Raw genomic sequence first — 18,581 nt, 5'->3', positions numbered from 1 at the left:
AAGCAGCCTGCTGCAGATACTGCACAGATAGAGACACACAAATGATTTATTCCTGATCTATTAAGCTTATCACATATTGTTCCTGAATAAAGAAGCTGTGTGGTCACACACTTGGAGAGTATCCTGAATAATCCACTGCCAACATTCACCCTGCGGGGAGCAGTCGAGGTGTAATGTTGTGTGTGTGTCTTGGCTGTTTTCCTCGTATGTGTGGCTTTCTGGAGAGGCGCCAGCCTCCACCCGTATTTCCTGCCTTCGCTCTCACCCGGGTGTCACAGTTTCATGTTTTTATTTATCCTCATGGATCTAAATTCAGAACCTCTGAGTGGAGTTTTCCATAAATCGGAGGCGGCCGTCATCACAGACAGAACCACACGGCTCCGGTGTAATTATAATGTTGCATAAGGAACCTCGGCTCCTCCCTGGGAACAGAACTTTCACTTTCCTCAGAATGTGACTGATCGCGGGGATCGATGTGGACGGTGAGTCGAGGAGCTGCGGCTGCCAGTGTCTGTCTGCTGCACCTGAGGACACTTTGTATCATTCATGCGCCTCCTCTATGCTGGAGCTACAGGCGCAGGAGGCAACACTGTAGCCGGTGGTGGTGGTGGTCTAGATGACATGTGTGATGAGGGTCCACAGACCCCCCCCCAGGGTCAAAGTAACATCTACAATTACCCCGTTTGCCATGCAGCCTCTCGGTTTCCTTGTGCGGTAGTTGCAGCAATCAGAGGAATGTCAGGATTCTTATTGTGAAACTTGCTAGAGATGTTTTTATATGTAATAATTATAGGGTCCGGCTGTGAGCGGTGATGTTCCCTTTAAGGTTGCAGAGCAGACGGCTGCTGAGGGACTCATGAGCTCGGGAGGCGATGTTTGGGGGTCTCCTGCTGATGGTGCCCCCATACATTCAGTTATATCCACACATGTACAATACATGCGGAGCTGCCTGAACAATACAGGGGGGCAGCAGGTACAATACAGGGGGGCAGCAGGTACTATACATGGGGGGGCAGCAGGTACTATACATGGGGGGCAGTAGGTACAATACAGGGGGGCAGCAGGTACTATACATGGGGGGGCAGCAGGTACTATACATGGGGGGCAGCAGGTACAATACAGGGGGGCAGCAGGTACTATACATGGGGGGGCAGCAGGTACTATACATGGGGGGCAGCAGGTACAATACAGGGGGGCAGCAGGTACTATACATGGGGGGCAGTAGGTACAATACAGGGGGGCAGCAGGTACTATACATGGGGGGGCAGCAGGTACTATACATGGGGGGCAGTAGGTACAATACAGGGGGGCAGCAGGTACTATACATGGGGGGGCAGCAGGTACTATACATGGGGGGCAGCAGGTACAATACAGGGGGGCAGCAGGTACTATACATGGGGGGCAGCAGGTACTATACATGGGGGGGCAGTAGGTACAATACAGGGGGGCAGCAGGTACTATACATGGGGGGGCAGCAGGTACTATACATGGGGGGCAGCAGGTACAATACAGGGGGGCAGCAGGTACTATACATGGGGGGGCAGTAGGTACAATACAGGGGGGCAGCAGGTACTATACATGGGGGGGCAGCAGGTACTATACATGGGGGGCAGTAGGTACAATACAGGGGGGCAGCAGGTACTATACATGGGGGGGCAGCAGGTACTATACATGGGGGGCAGCAGGTACAATACAGGGGGGCAGCAGGTGCTATACATGGGGGGGCAGCAGGTACAATACAGGGGGGCAGCAGGTACTATACATGGGGGGCAGCAGGTACTATACATGGGGGGGCAGTAGGTACAATACAGGGGGGCAGCAGGTACTATACATGGGGCAGTAGGTACAATACAGGGGGGCAGCAGGTACTATACATGGGGGGGCAGCAGGTACTATACATGGGGGGGCAGTAGGTACAATACAGGGGGGCAGCAGGTACTATACATGGGGGGGCAGCAGGTACTATACATGGGGGGCAGCAGGTACAATACAGGGGGCAGCAGGTACTATACATGGGGGGGCAGTAGGTACAATACAGGGGGGCAGCAGGTGCTATACATGGGGGGGCAGCAGGTACAATACAGGGGGGCAGCAGGTACTATACATGGGGGGCAGCAGGTACTATACATGGGGGGGCAGTAGGTACAATACAGGGGGGCAGCAGGTACTATACATGGGGGGCAGTAGGTACAATACAGGGGGGCAGCAGGTACTATACATGGGGGGGCAGTAGGTACAATACAGGGGGGCAGCAGGTACTATACATGGGGGGGCAGTAGGTACAATACAGGGGGGCAGCAGGTACTATACATGGGGGGGCAGTAGGTACAATACAGGGGGGCAGCAGGTACTATACATGGGGGGCAGCAGGTACTATACAGGGGGGCAGCAGGTACTATACATGGGGGGCAGTAGGTACTATACATGGGGGGCAGCAGGTACAATACAGGGGGGCAGCAGGTACAATACAGGGGGGGGCAGTAGGTACAATTCAGGGGGGCAGCAGGTACTATACATGGGGGGGCAGTAGGTACAATACAGGGGGGCAGCAGGTACTATACATGGGGGGGCAGTAGGTACAATACAGGGGGGCAGCAGGTACTATACATGGGGGGGCAGTAGGTACAATACAGGGGGGCAGCAGGTACTATACATGGGGGGCAGTAGGTACAATACAGGGGGGCAGCAGGTACTATACATGGGGGGGCAGTAGGTACAATACAGGGGGGCAGCAGGTACTGTACATGGGGGGCAGCAGGTACTGTACATGGGGGGGCAGTAGGTACAATACAGGGGGGCAGCAGGTACTATACATGGGGGGCAGCAGGTACTATACATGGGGGGGCAGTAGGTACAATACAGGGGGGCAGCAGGTACTGTACATGGGGGGGCAGCAGGTACTGTACATGGGGGGGCAGTAGGTACAATACAGGGGGGCAGCAGGTACTATACATGGGGGGCAGCAGGTACTATACATGGGGGGGCAGTAGGTACAATACAGGGGGGCAGCAGGTACTATACATGGGGGGGCAGTAGGTACAATACAGGGGGGCAGCAGGTACTATACATGGGGGGGCAGCAGGTACTATACATGGGGGGCAGTAGGTACAATACAGGGGGGCAGCAGGTACTATACATGGGGGGGCAGTAGGTACAATACAGGGGGGCAGCAGGTACTATACATGGGGGGGCAGTAGATACAATACAGGGGGGCAGCAGGTACTGTACATGGGGGGGCAGCAGGTACTATACATGGGGGGGCAGTAGGTACAATACAGGGGGGCAGCAGGTACTATACATGGGGGGGCAGTAGGTACAATACAGGGGGGCAGCAGGTACTATACATGGGGCAGTAGGTACAATACAGGGGGGCAGCAGGTACTATACATGGGGGGGAAGTAGGTACAATACAGGGGGGCAGCAGGTACTGTACATGGGGGGGCAGCAGGTACTGTACATGGGGGGGCAGTAGGTACTATACATGGGGGGCAGCAGGTACTATACATGGGGGGGCAGCAGGTACTATACATGGGGGGCAGTAGGTACAATACAGGGGGGCAGCAGGTACTATACATGGGGGGGCAGCAGGTACTATACATGGGGGGCAGTAGGTACTATACATGGGGGGGCAGTAGGTACAATACAGGGGGGCAGCAGGTACTATACATGGGGGGCAGTAGGTACAATACAGGGGGGCAGCAGGTACTATACATGGGGGGGCAGCAGGTACTATACATGGGGGGCAGCAGGTACAATACAGGGGGGCAGCAGGTACTATACATGGGGGGCAGCAGGTACAATACAGGGGGGCAGCAGGTACTATACATGGGGGGGCAGTAGGTACAATACAGGGGGGCAGCAGGTACTATACATGGGGGGGCAGCAGGTACTATACATGGGGGGCAGCAGGTACAATACAGGGGGGCAGCAGGTACTATACATGGGGGGGCAGTAGGTACAATACAGGGGGGCAGCAGGTACTATACATGGGGGGGCAGCAGGTACTATACATGGGGGGCAGTAGGTACAATACAGGGGGGCAGCAGGTACTATACATGGGGGGGCAGCAGGTACTATACATGGGGGGCAGCAGGTACAATACAGGGGGGCAGCAGGTGCTATACATGGGGGGGCAGCAGGTACAATACAGGGGGGCAGCAGGTACTATACATGGGGGGCAGCAGGTACTATACATGGGGGGGCAGTAGGTACAATACAGGGGGGCAGCAGGTACTATACATGGGGCAGTAGGTACAATACAGGGGGGCAGCAGGTACTATACATGGGGGGGCAGCAGGTACTATACATGGGGGGGCAGTAGGTACAATACAGGGGGGCAGCAGGTACTATACATGGGGGGGCAGCAGGTACTATACATGGGGGGCAGCAGGTACAATACAGGGGGGCAGCAGGTACTATACATGGGGGGGCAGTAGGTACAATACAGGGGGGCAGCAGGTGCTATACATGGGGGGGCAGCATGTACAATACAGGGGGGCAGCAGGTACTATACATGGGGGGCAGCAGGTACTATACATGGGGGGGCAGTAGGTACAATACAGGGGGGCAGCAGGTACTATACATGGGGGGCAGTAGGTACAATACAGGGGGGCAGCAGGTACTATACATGGGGGGGCAGTAGGTACAATACAGGGGGGCAGCAGGTACTATACATGGGGGGGCAGTAGGTACAATACAGGGGGGCAGCAGGTACTATACATGGGGGGGCAGTAGGTACAATACAGGGGGGCAGCAGGTACTATACATGGGGGGCAGCAGGTACTATACAGGGGGGCAGCAGGTACTATACATGGGGGGGCAGTAGGTACTATACATGGGGGGCAGCAGGTACAATACAGGGGGGCAGCAGGTACAATACAGGGGGGGGCAGTAGGTACAATACAGGGGGGCAGCAGGTACTATACATGGGGGGGCAGTAGGTACAATACAGGGGGGCAGCAGGTACTATACATGGGGGGGCAGTAGGTACAATACAGGGGGGCAGCAGGTACTATACATGGGGGGGCAGTAGGTACAATACAGGGGGGCAGCAGGTACTATACATGGGGGGCAGTAGGTACAATACAGGGGGGCAGCAGGTACTATACATGGGGGGGCAGTAGGTACAATACAGGGGGGCAGCAGGTACTGTACATGGGGGGCAGCAGGTACTGTACATGGGGGGGCAGTAGGTACAATACAGGGGGGCAGCAGGTACTATACATGGGGGGCAGCAGGTACTATACATGGGGGGGCAGTAGGTACAATACAGGGGGGCAGCAGGTACTGTACATGGGGGGGCAGCAGGTACTGTACATGGGGGGGCAGTAGGTACAATACAGGGGGGCAGCAGGTACTATACATGGGGGGCAGCAGGTACTATACATGGGGGGGCAGTAGGTACAATACAGGGGGGCAGCAGGTACTATACATGGGGGGGCAGTAGGTACAATACAGGGGGGCAGCAGGTACTATACATGGGGGGGCAGCAGGTACTATACATGGGGGGCAGTAGGTACAATACAGGGGGGCAGCAGGTACTATACATGGGGGGGCAGTAGGTACAATACAGGGGGGCAGCAGGTACTATACATGGGGGGGCAGTAGATACAATACAGGGGGGCAGCAGGTACTGTACATGGGGGGGCAGCAGGTACTATACATGGGGGGGCAGTAGGTACAATACAGGGGGGCAGCAGGTACTATACATGGGGGGGCAGTAGGTACAATACAGGGGGGCAGCAGGTACTATACATGGGGCAGTAGGTACAATACAGGGGGGCAGCAGGTACTATACATGGGGGGGAAGTAGGTACAATACAGGGGGGCAGCAGGTACTGTACATGGGGGGGCAGCAGGTACTGTACATGGGGGGGCAGTAGGTACTATACATGGGGGGCAGCAGGTACTATACATGGGGGGGCAGCAGGTACTATACATGGGGGGCAGTAGGTACAATACAGGGGGGCAGCAGGTACTATACATGGGGGGGCAGTAGGTACAATACAGGGGGGCAGCAGGTACTGTACATGGGGGGGCAGTAGGTACAATACAGGGGGGCAGCAGGTACTGTACATGGGGGGGCAGCAGGTACTGTACATGGGGGGGCAGTAGGTACAATACAGGGGGGCAGCAGGTACTACACATGGGGGGGCAGTAGGTACAATACATGAGGGGCAGCAGGTACAATACATAGGGGCAGCAGGTACTATACATAGGGTACAAAACATGGGGCAGTAGATACAATACAGGGTGAGTGGCAGGTGTAATTTATGGGGGGGCGGCAGGTACAATATATGGTGGGCGGCAGGTACAATTTATGGGGGGCGGCAGGTGCAATATAGGGGATGGCAGGTGTAATTTATGGGGGGGCAGCAAGTACAATGTATGGGTGGTGGCGGGTACAATATGGGGAAATGGCAAGTAGAATCCATGTGCTGACTCTAGCTGGCTCCTGGCAGCACAGATCGGGGCGGAGATGGGGCACAGGCGGCTTCAGCATCATCAATCTTTCCTTGATTTTGTCTCTAGCAAGTGGCAGCATCGCTATTCTGCCTCCTGCTGGTGATATAAGACAGGCTGAGCCAGGAGTGAGATTAGTCCTCGCTGCAGATGGAGAATGACGGGAAGTGTGAAGAGTAGGAATGAACGAACACAAACAGTAGAATTCAGGAAATATTAATTCCAGCTCACCCAGTTGCCCTATGCCCATGCACCTGGGTCTGAGACACCGGCCTCGCTCTGGATTCTTATCAAGGATGATAGAAAAAATGTGCTTAGTGCTGTAGAAACGCGTCGACTCGGTCATGTCGACCATGTACATTTTTCTTTTGTATGCACTAGAATTTATTTTGAAAAAGAAAAGGAAAATCCAGTCCTGTTGAGTCGGACTCCAATTTTTCCTATTATTCTTGGTAAAATTCAGGGTCTGTATCAGACACTTAGTTTCCGGTACCGAACCCCCAATGTACAACTGATTTTCTGTTTTGTTTGCCATACTAATAAAGCTTGTTGAAAGGCTGCAGTACAGATATTCAACAAGCTTTTGAACTGTGAGCACAATCCGAGTTGTTATAACCATGCCAAGTATTGACCCGGCCTGTATGTGCTCTGATTAGTGAAGGGACAGGACACAGTTGGAGTGAGGGACAATGTTAGGTCACGTTCACACGTCCAGTATTTGGTAAGTATTTTCGTTCAGTTTTTGTAAGCCAAAACCAGGAGTGGGTAATAAATACAGATGTGGTGACGTGTTTCTATTCTACTTTTCTTCCAATTGTTCCTCTCCTGGTTTTGGCTACAAATTCTGATGGAAAATACTGACCAAACACTGAATTGTGAATAAGCCCTTAGGTAGCGCACTCTGCCACATATCCGCTGTGTGTACTCTGCAACCCCGCCTGTGGGAGTACTATGCCAAAAGCCGTTGTGTGTACTCTACACCCCTGCCTGTGGGAGTACAGTGCCAAAAGCCGCTGTGTGAACTCCACACCTCTGAATGTGGGAGTACTGTGCCAAAAGCCGCTGTGTGTTCTCTGCAACCTTGCCAGTGGGATTACTGTTCCTTTAAGCCGCTGTGTATACTCTGCAGCCATGTCTGTATGGGCAATAAAGGCCTCTTCTCATGGTCACATCTGGATAACTGAAGATGAGATGAGTCGGCTACTTTGTGCATACATTATTTATGAGACATATTATCTGATGTGCTGTCAGTTTGTGTTTGCTGAGGCTGGTAACTCTGATGAACTTATCCTCTGCAGCAGTGGTAATTCTTGCTCTTCCTTTCCTGCGGTGGTCCTCATGAGAGCCAGTTTCATTATCGCGGGTTATTGTTTTCATGACTGCACTTTAGGACAACTTCAAGGTTTTAGCAATATTTCTGATTGGCTGACCTTCATGTCTTACAGTATTGATTAGAGATGAGTGGATCAGGCAGAATTTGAAATAGCTTGTTCTCGTGGATTTTCCTGGGAAATTTGATTTATGCAGTGCCGGATGCTCTGCTGAGATCTGCCTGCACTGCTCTCCACCTCCAGCAGGTGTCTCTCCTGCACAAAACTCAGTTCTTGCTGATTTATCTGGATCTTCTGGACACATTCTTTTTTGCAGTTTTTCTTATTAGTTTGAATCCAGCTCATCTGCAGTTTGGTGAGTTATTGTGAATAATCTGATTTAATATGAACCATTTTTTCTGTTCATCCTGTCCTGAGCAGCATATTGTTTCGTGGTGCTGTACATTACATTACACTAAACCGAAATATTATACACTCACATATAATCACAAACAGAACAAGAATTAATACCTACTGGACCCACTGCCTTACCTTACAGTCACCCCCTTACATCACCACATTCACACAACAAACCTAAATACAGCAAAATATACAAGATTAACAGAATTCTTTTCTTATATATATTTTTTTCCAGTTTTTATTTTTTTTCCCTTTATATAAACACACACCTTTAATAACTATTCTGCCACCCCTGATCCAGCTCTGGCCACAATATTCAGGATTCTCCAAGCTAGGACCAGGCCCCAAAGTTTTTCCCCAGGCGGGGCCTGGGCCAGGCCAGATCAGTCTCTTATCACAGCTGTTGAAAACCCCCCATCCCCCAAATCACCCACCAAACCTAACTAAGACCCTCTATTATACACAATATATGCAGTGGGGGGAAAAAGAATTTGATCCCTTGCTGATTTTGTAAGTTTTGTCACTGACAAAGACATGAACAGTCTATAATTTTTAGAGTAGCCAGCCGCGGCCAACCAATGGAAGCTCCCACCCTGTTGTACACCTCTACATTAAAGGGTCAATGAAGCAGGAAGTGCTCCATGCTTTCCAGCATGTTGGCACAAGCCTCACGGGGGCAATTCCTGTCCTCGGAGCTCCTGTACGTCAGATTGTCCCTCACATACAACTTACCTTGGAAGCAGCGCCAAGTCAAGTCCCAGTACTTCTTGGGAATCCTGTTAGAATTTAACAAACTCAACCCAACCTCTAGATCCCGACTTGGGTACTTCTTGAGGACCAATGGTCTCTGAAAATGCGAAAGCAAGACCCGCATGTCGAGGAGTTTCCTCATGAGGGACCTCACCTCCCATATTCCCAGACACCACCGTCGCATCAGAGGTTTGCAACGTTAACTTTGAAGAAGGTGTTCACTACGAACACCACGGGGTTCACCATATTCAACCCCCCCTAGTCTCATAATAAGTGACCACCAGCTTGACTAGGTTCAATCTATTCCCCCATAATATCTGGAAGAACAGATTGTAGACCTGTGTCCAGAGAGGCTCTGGTAAGGCACAGACGCTGCCCAGATAGATTAGCAAGGGGAGCAGGAAAGCTTTGCACAGGCCAACCCTTTTCCTCAGGGTCAAAGACCAACCCTTCCATTGATCCATTCTTTGGGTGACACCTTTTATTCTGCCTTCCCAAATTTTCGTGGGGTAATCACCGTGGTCAAATTCAATGCCCAGGACTTTGGCATGTTCTTGAAGTTCAGGGAGGGTGTCCAAAAGAACAAACCCAAGATCCTCACCTCCCAGCCAGAGACTCTCACACTTGTCCTGGTTGACCTTGAACCCGGATGCCTCTTCACTTCTAACATTACCACCACTGCCTCCTCTTGCAAAGAAACAAAGATGGTGGCATCGTCCACATAGGCCACTACCCTCAGGATAGCCTCTGTCTCCCACCCCCAGAAGAAGACCCAGTGGCCTGGGTTCTCATACTTCTCCTCTGCAGGGAAGTCCTGGAGGGCACGGAAACGGTTGGAGAGATCCACCTCAGTGTGAGGGACACAGGGCCGGCACACCACAACACCACCGTTGACCTTCCTAATTTCTTTATTATTGGCCGGCCCTGGCACCTATAACATCTTGTTCCCCCCTGGGCACTGCAACCTCGCTTGGTGTCACGAACAGGATCACATTGTATGCCTGAAGATTCATGGTATTCATGATTTTTGTGGGGATGAAGCTGCTGCTTTTGTTGCTTTCAATGCTTTCGTTACTTGGCTGGATTAACTGTGTATTATGACTGTTGAGTGAAGACGCATAGGAGCCGTTTGCAAAAACATCTGCGTCATTACTAAAACTGGTGGTCAGGTCTCGGCTTGTTCGCACCGAAAAGGAAAAGCCCACGAAAGTGTGACGGGAAAAAGAGCAGCTGAAGACAGGAAGTGCCTCCATTTTCTTCCCCCATCTCAGCATGGTATCAGCCTGCAGAGTTTCTCGGTGGCCAAAACCGGTAAAATATCATTTTAATTGTCTCCTAAAGCTGCTGAGGCTGCTTGGTTCAACCATTTTTATCAGCTGCATGCACTCCACTTAAGAGGGGGAGCGCTCTGACTCTCTAATATGCAACTGTATAGACTATATTATTCTCATCTACCTGCAGCACTATTCTGTGTTTTTCTTAAAGAGACAGTACATCAATTATTTGCAGTCATGTATGACTCCAACGCAAGTGAGCAACCTGTTACCAGTGCTCCATCATTACCAGCAGCTAGTTCCCAGGCAGTTCAATCAGCTAGTGTGCCTGTGGCCCCTTGTTCCAGCTATACCCACGGGGATGCCAATATTTATTGGGACTTCTAAACTGCCAGTTTACAGAGGAGACCCGCATACCTTCGCAGATTTTAGAGAGAAAATATCCAGGACACTTGAGTTTGTATCACTCTTTCCAATTCAGCAGGTACCACTTTTAACTGGGACAACTTGAAGGATCTGCTGCAGAAGAACTACATTCCTGACCATCTACAGAGAAGACCAGTGTACACCAGATCCTCAATAAACTCATGGAGGAGTTTGACCTACAGTCACCAACAGAGGTCAGGTTTCATTTTTTATGAGCGACGACAGAAACCAGATGAGACTCTTAGAGACTATGCTTTGGACCTCCAGACTGCTTTCAGGACCCTGCGCCAAGTGGATGTTCTAGCCCATGCAGAGGCTGAGTATATAATTCTGGACAGATTTATAGAGGGTGTGGACTCTAGGCTACTACAGAGCCAACTCCGTAATCTTGCTGCTCAGAACCCTGGAATGTCTTTTCTGAGTTCAAGACTCAAGCCTTGCGTGTTTTAGGTACTGACTCGCCTTATGGGGGACCCCCTACTGTACCCTCGCTGTCTCATGTTTTATCCACTCCAGCTTGTCAGGCTGCACAAGCCTCAGGTGCCATTATTACTACTTCACTACATGTACAAGTAAATGCAATGTACAGGACCCTTGACCAGGTCTGCCAGACCCTCAAACAATTGACCGTTCAGCCTACACTGCCATCCTGTAATTCATCCCCCAGCAGATCATTGTCACCGAAGCCTTGTTTTACCCATCCAAATCCTAGATGGCCTTCTTCAAGAGGAACCCGGAGAGGTGAACGCCCTTACTGCACTTATTGCCATCAGACTGGACACCACCGGTCCCAATGCTTCCAGTTAAATGAGAAACCCCCAAGGCAGAGGACCACCCTCGGGAGGAGAATCAGAAGGTCCAGAGAGAACACAACAATGGGAATCCTGATTCCTCTCAGAATGCCCTTACATAACTGCATATTAATGGTGTTCCATTGGATTCTCTAGTGGACACTGGATCACAGGTGACCACCATCGAAAAGAGTGCTTTGAGATGTATTGGGATATAGTGAATTAAGTACTGTTCCTAAGGTCAAATTGTGTCTGCTGGCTAGCAATGGACAGCCTATTTCTCAACTGGGTTATTGGGAACCCACCATACAAGTGGGTGACCACAACTTGTCAAGACGGGGAGTGATTGTCACCGAGGCAGGAGGAGTGTAAAGGGCATGTCACACTAAGAGATATCGCTAGCAATATCACTATAACTAGTGACGTTATAGCGATATTGCTAGCGATATCTCTGTCTGATACTTACCTACGACCGGCTCCCCCACTGGTTATCGCTGATCGCGCGAGAACGTTCAGGACTGTTTCTCGTCGTCAGCTTCCTGCGGCGCTTCCTGTGGAGAGACGAGCGACGCGTGGAGCCGGGCGGGAGGACGCAGGATCACCTGGTGTGACAGGTAAGTAGCGATCCCCGTCCCCAGCGATGTTGCTGGTGAGATCTGCCTGTGTGGCAGCTCACTAGCGACCACTTAGCGATGTACCAGCGATCCTGACCGCGTCATATCGCTGGTCGGGATCGCTGGTACATCGCTAAGTGTGACAGTACCTTTAGGGATGGCGGAACGCACTAAATATTAAATAACAGAAAATGCGTTCACCGCCCAGGGTCCACCGTGCAGAGGTGTTAAACTGCTGCTATATAATGGCAGACGCGCTATATGACGGTATAGAACACACGGGTAATACGTCACCCGATGTGCGCTGCCGAGCTCTGTTAACCTCACAGAGACGTTATAAACATAAATGCCAAGCCTGTTGACCTCACAGGTCTCAGCAGTGTGCACACACGGTATACGGTCACAGGACTAGGCCCAACACTCAGGGTCAATGTCCGCCTAGACCTACCGTGCGCACGGTGTCGCTACCGCGGATGCCAACAAGTGCTGCTGACTGCAGCACGGCGACCGACTCAGCCGCCACACGACAATGCCCAAGAGGGGGCGCACTGTCGGACGCTAGTGCTGTAAGATGTGAACTGTGGCCTGTAGTGTGTCACTGACTGGCGCTGACTCTATGACTATCCACACACGTAATATCAGAGGGAGGGGATCTTAATGAGTCATTCGCAGGCACATGCATTCATCATCATTCACACAGATAGCAATTAGAGTCTATACTAGCGCATGGCCGAGCGGCCATGCGAACCTTTTATAGCCAGGATCTTCCGGAAGATTCCAGATCCCTGAGATGGACCAATCAGATTTGGAGAAGGACCTGGACATGTGGCTCCCAGTCTCCAATGGGAGATCGTCTCGTGAGCATGCTCAGTGGAGTGGCAGGAGAACTTAGCCTCTGGAGCGATTTGCTGCATAGAATCATAGAATCGTAGAGTTGGAAGGGACCTCCTGGGCCATCTGGTCCAACCCCCTGCTCAAAGCAGGATTCGCTAAATCATCCCAGTCAGATGTCTGTCCAGCCTCTGAAGACTTCCATTGAAGGAGAACTCACCACTTCTCGTGGCAGCCTGTTCCACTCATTGATCACTCTAACTGTCAAAAAGTTTTTTCTAATATATAATCTGTGTCTCCTCCCATTCAGTTTCATCCCATTGCTTCTAGTCTTTCCTTGTGCAAATGAGAATAAAGTTGATCCTTCTACAATGTGACAGCCCTTTAGATATTTGTAGACAGCTATTAAGTCTCCTCTCAGTCTTCTCTTTTGCAAACTAAACATTCCCAAATCCTGCAACCTTTCCTCATAAGACAGGGTTTGCAGACCGGTCACCATTCTGGTCACTCTTTTCTGAACTTGCTCCAGTTTGTTGATGTCTTTTTTAAAATGTGGTGCCCAAAACTGGACACAATATTCCAGATGAGGTCTGACCAAAGAGGAGTAGAGGGAAATAATGACTTCACGTGATCTAGACTGTATGCTTCTGTTAATACATCCTAGAATTGCATTTGCCTTTTTTGCTGCTGCATCACACTGTTGACTCATATTCAGTCTGTGATCTATTAGTATACCCAAGTCTTTTTCACATGTGCTGTCACTTAGCCCTATTCCTCCCATTCTATATATGCTTTTTTCATTTTTATTGCCCAGATGTAGTACTTTGCATTTCTCCCTGTTAAAAACCATTCTGTTAGTTGCTGCCCACTTCTCCAGTTTATTTAAATCTTTTTGAATCCTCTCTCTCTCTTCTCTAGTATTAGCTATCCCTCCTAGCTTTGTGTCATCAGCAAATTTAATCAGTTTACCCTCAATTCCTTCATCTAAATCGTTGATAAAGATGTTGAACAATACAGGGCCCAGGACAGAGCCCTGTGGTACCCCACTTGAGACATTCTTCCAACTGGATGTGCAGCCATTTACGACCACTCTTTGGGTCCGATCACTAAGCCAGTTATGAATCCACCTAACAGTTGCCTTGTCCATTTCATACTTAGTCATTTTTTCAATAAGGATTGTATGAGAGACTTTGTCAAATGCTTTGCTGAAGTCAAGATATACTATATCTACAGCATTTCCTTGATCCACCCAATCAGTGATACCGTCATAGAAGGAAATTAAGTTAGTCTGACATGACTTATTAGTTAGAAACCCATGCTGACTCTGTTTAATCACTTCATTCTTATCCAGGTATTGACATACATGTTGTTTAATAATTTGTTCAAAGATCTTTCCTGGTATAGAAGTCAGACTCACCGGCCTATAGTTGCCTGGGTCCACCTTCTTCCCCTTTTTGAAGATAGGAACAACATTTGCTCTTCTCCAGTCTTCTGGCACTTCTCCTGTTCTCCAAGAATTTTCAAAGATTATGGAGAGGGGTTCAAAAATTTCTTCTGCTATCTCCTTCAGTACTCTGGGGTGTAATTCATCTGGACCTGGAGACTTGAATTCATTTAGGTTAGCTAAGTGTTTCCTCACTATCTTTCTGTTTATAGATATCCTGGATTCTTCTATTCCCTTAATAGGACAGTGAATAACAGTTGATGTTGCATTTCCTTTCTGAGAGAAAACAGATGCAAAATAGGAATTTAAAAGTTCAGCCTTCTCAACATCCTGTCTTACCATTTCATCATTTTCATCCTGTAAAAATCCTATAGCATCTTTGACTTTTCTTTTACTTTTGACATATCCCCAAAATCCTTTATTATTGCTTTTGACATCTCTTGCAAGCCTCAGTTCATTTTCAGCTTTAGCTAATCTGATTTGTGCCCTGCAGGTTCTGCAGACAGCATTATATTCTTCTTTAGATATGCCTCCCTCTTTCCATTTTATAAACATTTTTTTCTTCCTTTTTAGCATGTGCTTAAGTTCTGTGTTCATCCATCCTGGTTTCCTTAAATGCTTCCTATTCTTCCCTCTTTTCGGAATTGTTAACAACTGTGCTTTGAGAATTTCATTTTTCAAGATTTCCCATCCTTCCTGGACATTTTTGTCTTTAAGGATATCCAGCCATTGGATCCCTCCAATTCTCTTTCTGAATCCCTTAAAATCTGCCTTTCTGAAATCTAACCTTGACGTCTGAGTCTTCACAGGTCTTCCACCTCTAGTTATCCAAAATTCTAAAATAGCATGGTCGCTACCTCCTAGGGTCCCAGCCACTTTTACCTCCTCAACCATTTCCTCCCTGTTTATAAGGATTAGATCCAAGGTAGCAGTTCCCCTTGTTTTCTCCCTTACCTTTTGGAAGATAAAGTTGTCAGCAAGAGAGGATAAGAATTTCCTTGACCTGTTAGTTTTGCCTGAGAGAGATTCCCAACAAATGTCTGGATAGTTGAAATCTCCCATGACAACTATGTCATATTTTTTGGAGAACTTGGCCATCTGATGCATAAAGAGTTCATCTATATCTTCGGCTTGCACAGGCGGCCTGTAGTAAATGCCTACAATGGTGTCCTTTCCATTGTTCTGTCCTTGTATTCTTACCCAAACAGTTTCCACAGAACTCCCAGTCTCTGAAGCTTCAATCTCTGTGCAGATATACGTGTTTCTAACATACAATGCGACACCCCCTCCTCGTTTATCAAGTCTGTTTCTTGCAAATAAGTTGTATCCTTCTAGTCTTGTATTCCAATCATGTGTATTGTCCCACCAAGTTTCAGTGATTCCAATGACATCATATTTCTTTTCCTGTGTTAGTAGTTCCAATTCTCCTTGTTTGTTGCCCATGCTTTGTGCATTGGTATAGAAACATTTTAGTTTGTGATTGGTTTCTCTTTCTCCAATATTTTTATTAATTAGATTCTTTCGTCTTTGTTCTTCCTTTCCACTTCTAATAGCAGAGTTCTCAATAGCATTTCTCAGGTGTATGGCTTTTTCTGGTCTTTTGCTTCCCTTCCCATGTTGTTCTAGTTTAAAGGCTGCTGAGCAGCCTTCATTGCCATTGCTGACCCAAAGGTGACAGCAATAGCCAGCCCCACAGAGCAGGTCTGGGCAGAACATCTGGGAAGCTGGGATTGCTGAGCAATGTCCTCTGTGGTCGAAAGATAATGAGAGACTCTGGATTCCTGTTGAACCTCTGCAGGAACCCGACGCCTAACAAGGCATTACTTCAGCTGTAGTGTTAGGAATGAATGTGGTTCGTCACTGAATTGCTTGATGCTTTGCATGCCTCTATCTCTACTGATTCCCCCTCCTGTAGGAAAACAATTCAACATACCATCCAAAAGCTCTGTGCCAAGCAGAAGTTTGCCACTCAGGATGGAAGGATTTGCCTTGTCTGCATACAGGATGCATGTCCAGTGAATCTGTCGCCCAACAGTGAGACTCTTGTATGGTGCCGCGCCCGTCCAGGCATTGAAAACAGTGACTACGAAGCCTTCCTTGACTCCATCCAAATTGATGGTCAGCCATTGGTTAAAGCAGCAAGAAGTATTGTTATAATGTCCAATGGTAAAGTTCCAGTACGTCTTACATACCTCAGTGATGCGCCAGTAGAATTTAACAGGTTCCACCCTGTTGCACAGCTATACCAACTTGATCCAGAGGATGTCCTGTCTGAAGAAGTCATTGCCTACCAACAGTCAACTAAAGTCAGCACCCAAGATTAAAAAAAAACTGTTTCTACACCTTGGAGGACTGGATTGAATGTGGGTGATGTTAACACCCCTGTAGACAGAATTTATGGAGTTGCCAAGCATCACCACCAAGCATCCATTAGATTTTGGAAAGACCACGTTACTACAGCTTCATATCATAACACAGGTGATCACCCTCCTAGCAAGAAAAGACATCGTCCTTTAGCACCAACAATGTACCAGCCTGTGAAGAAAGCTGATGTTATCAGGGAAAGCCAAAATCCCTGGGCTGCACCATTAGTCCTAGTGAAGAACAAAGATGGCTCTATAAGATTCTGTGTGGATTCTAGAATATTGAACAACATCCCACACAAAGATGCACATTTTCTTCCACGCATTGAAGAGTCTCTTACAACTCTCGGCTCTGATGCCTACTTTTCCACTCTGAATAATAAAGTAACTTGGCACTCAGTGAGTGCCAAGTTACTTTATTACTAGAGTTGAGCGAAACGGGTCGAAAAAATTCAAAAGTCGACGACTTTTGGCAAAGTCGGGTTTCATGAAACGAAACCCGACCCTAGGATGAGGTCGGCCACGAGGTCGGCGACTTACGCGCCAAAGTCGCGTTTCAAAAGTTTGTTTTGCGCTCTTTTTCAGCCAATCAGGATCCACGGACACTGTGGGCAACGTGATAACATAGGCACGGGTCACCACCATCTTTCAGAAGGGCATGCAAGTGATTGGCTTGCTTTGGTGGGCGTCACAGGGGGTATAAAAGGGCGTGCACGCCGACCGCCATCTTACTTCTGCCGATCTCAGTATAGGGAGAGGTTGCTGCTGATTCTGTAGGGAGAGCGTTAGGCAGGGAAGAAGACCAAAAAACTGCTTCTGCTGCTAGCGATTTAGCCTGCGCAACACACCAGTCACTGTGTGTGCAGTGCAAGGGGAGGCTATATAGTGGTGTATCAGTGGTGTTGGTTGTTGGGCTGCCTTCTAAGGCTTCCTGACAGGCTGGCATTGCTGTTTACCCACTGCTCCGCAAACTGCTTTTTTAAAAGCAATCCAATCTCCCTTATCCTCTAGTCACTTTGGTCACAGCTGTGCCATCGAGCCTGTCACATAGCGCTCAGATATTCATTGGGCCTCAAACTGCTTTTTTAAAAGCAATCCCAATTTTTTTTTTTTTGTCCTGCTGAGAAGAAAAAAACACTGCTTCTGCTGCTGATAGCAATTTGGCCTGCACAACACACCAGTCACTGTGTGTGCAGTGCAAGGGGAGGCTATATAGTGGTGTATCAGTGGTGTTGGTTGTTGGGCTGCCTTTTAAGGCTTCCTGACAGGCTGGCATTGCTGTTTACCCACTGCTACGCAAACTGCTTTTTTAAAAGCAATCCAATCTCCCTTATCCTCTAGTCACTTAGGTCACAGCTGTGCCATCAAGCCTGTCACATAGCGCTCAGATATCAGTGGGCCTCACACAATCCAAAAGTGTCCAGTGTCCAAAAGTGTGTGCAGAGATTCAAAATCTCACTTATCCTCTAGTCACTTAGGTCACAGCTGTGCCATCGAGCCTGTCACATAGCGCTCAGATATTCATTGGGCCTCACACAATCCAAAAGTGTCCAGTGTCCAAAAGTGTGTGCAGAGATTCAAAATCTCACTTATCCTCTAGTCACTTAGGTCACAGCTGTGCCATCAAGCCTGTCACATAGCGCTCAGATATCAGTGGGCCTCACACAATCCAAAAGTGTCCAGTGTCCAAAAGTGTGTGCAGAGATTCAAAATCTCACTTATCCTCTAGTCACTTAGGTCACAGCTGTGCCATCGAGCCTGTCACATAGCGCTCAGATATCAGTGGCCCTCACACAATCCAAAAGTGTCCAGTGTCCAAAAGTGTGTGCAGAGATTCAAAATCTCACTTATCCTCTAGTCACTTAGGTCACAGCTGTGCCATCGAGCCTGTCACAT

General features: G+C 48.9%; 1 protein-coding gene across 3 annotated transcripts in view; it reads left to right on the top strand.

Moving 5' to 3' along the window:
- The first annotated feature begins 215 nt into the window (after window positions 1-215).
- SLCO2B1 (solute carrier organic anion transporter family member 2B1) overlaps window positions 216-18,581 on the top strand; it is a 196,513-nt gene continuing 178,147 nt past the window's right edge. For 2 of the 3 annotated variants that reach the window (XM_073548502.1, XM_073548500.1), the window contains exon 1: window positions 218-482. The gene's annotated coding sequence lies outside the window, so the exon portion shown is untranslated. Of the gene's footprint in view, window positions 483-18,581 lie in introns of all 3 variants that reach the window. The other variant, XM_073548504.1, reaches the window with a different exon arrangement.

The sequence above is a fragment of the Dendrobates tinctorius genome, unplaced genomic scaffold (assembly GCF_039654945.1).
Source record: "Dendrobates tinctorius isolate UK_male_01 unplaced genomic scaffold, ASM3965494v1 ptg000157l, whole genome shotgun sequence".
Taxonomy (NCBI): Eukaryota; Metazoa; Chordata; class Amphibia; order Anura; family Dendrobatidae; genus Dendrobates; species Dendrobates tinctorius.
Note: the sequence above shows the minus strand (reverse complement) of the source record. Positions and strands in the feature narration are given on the sequence as shown.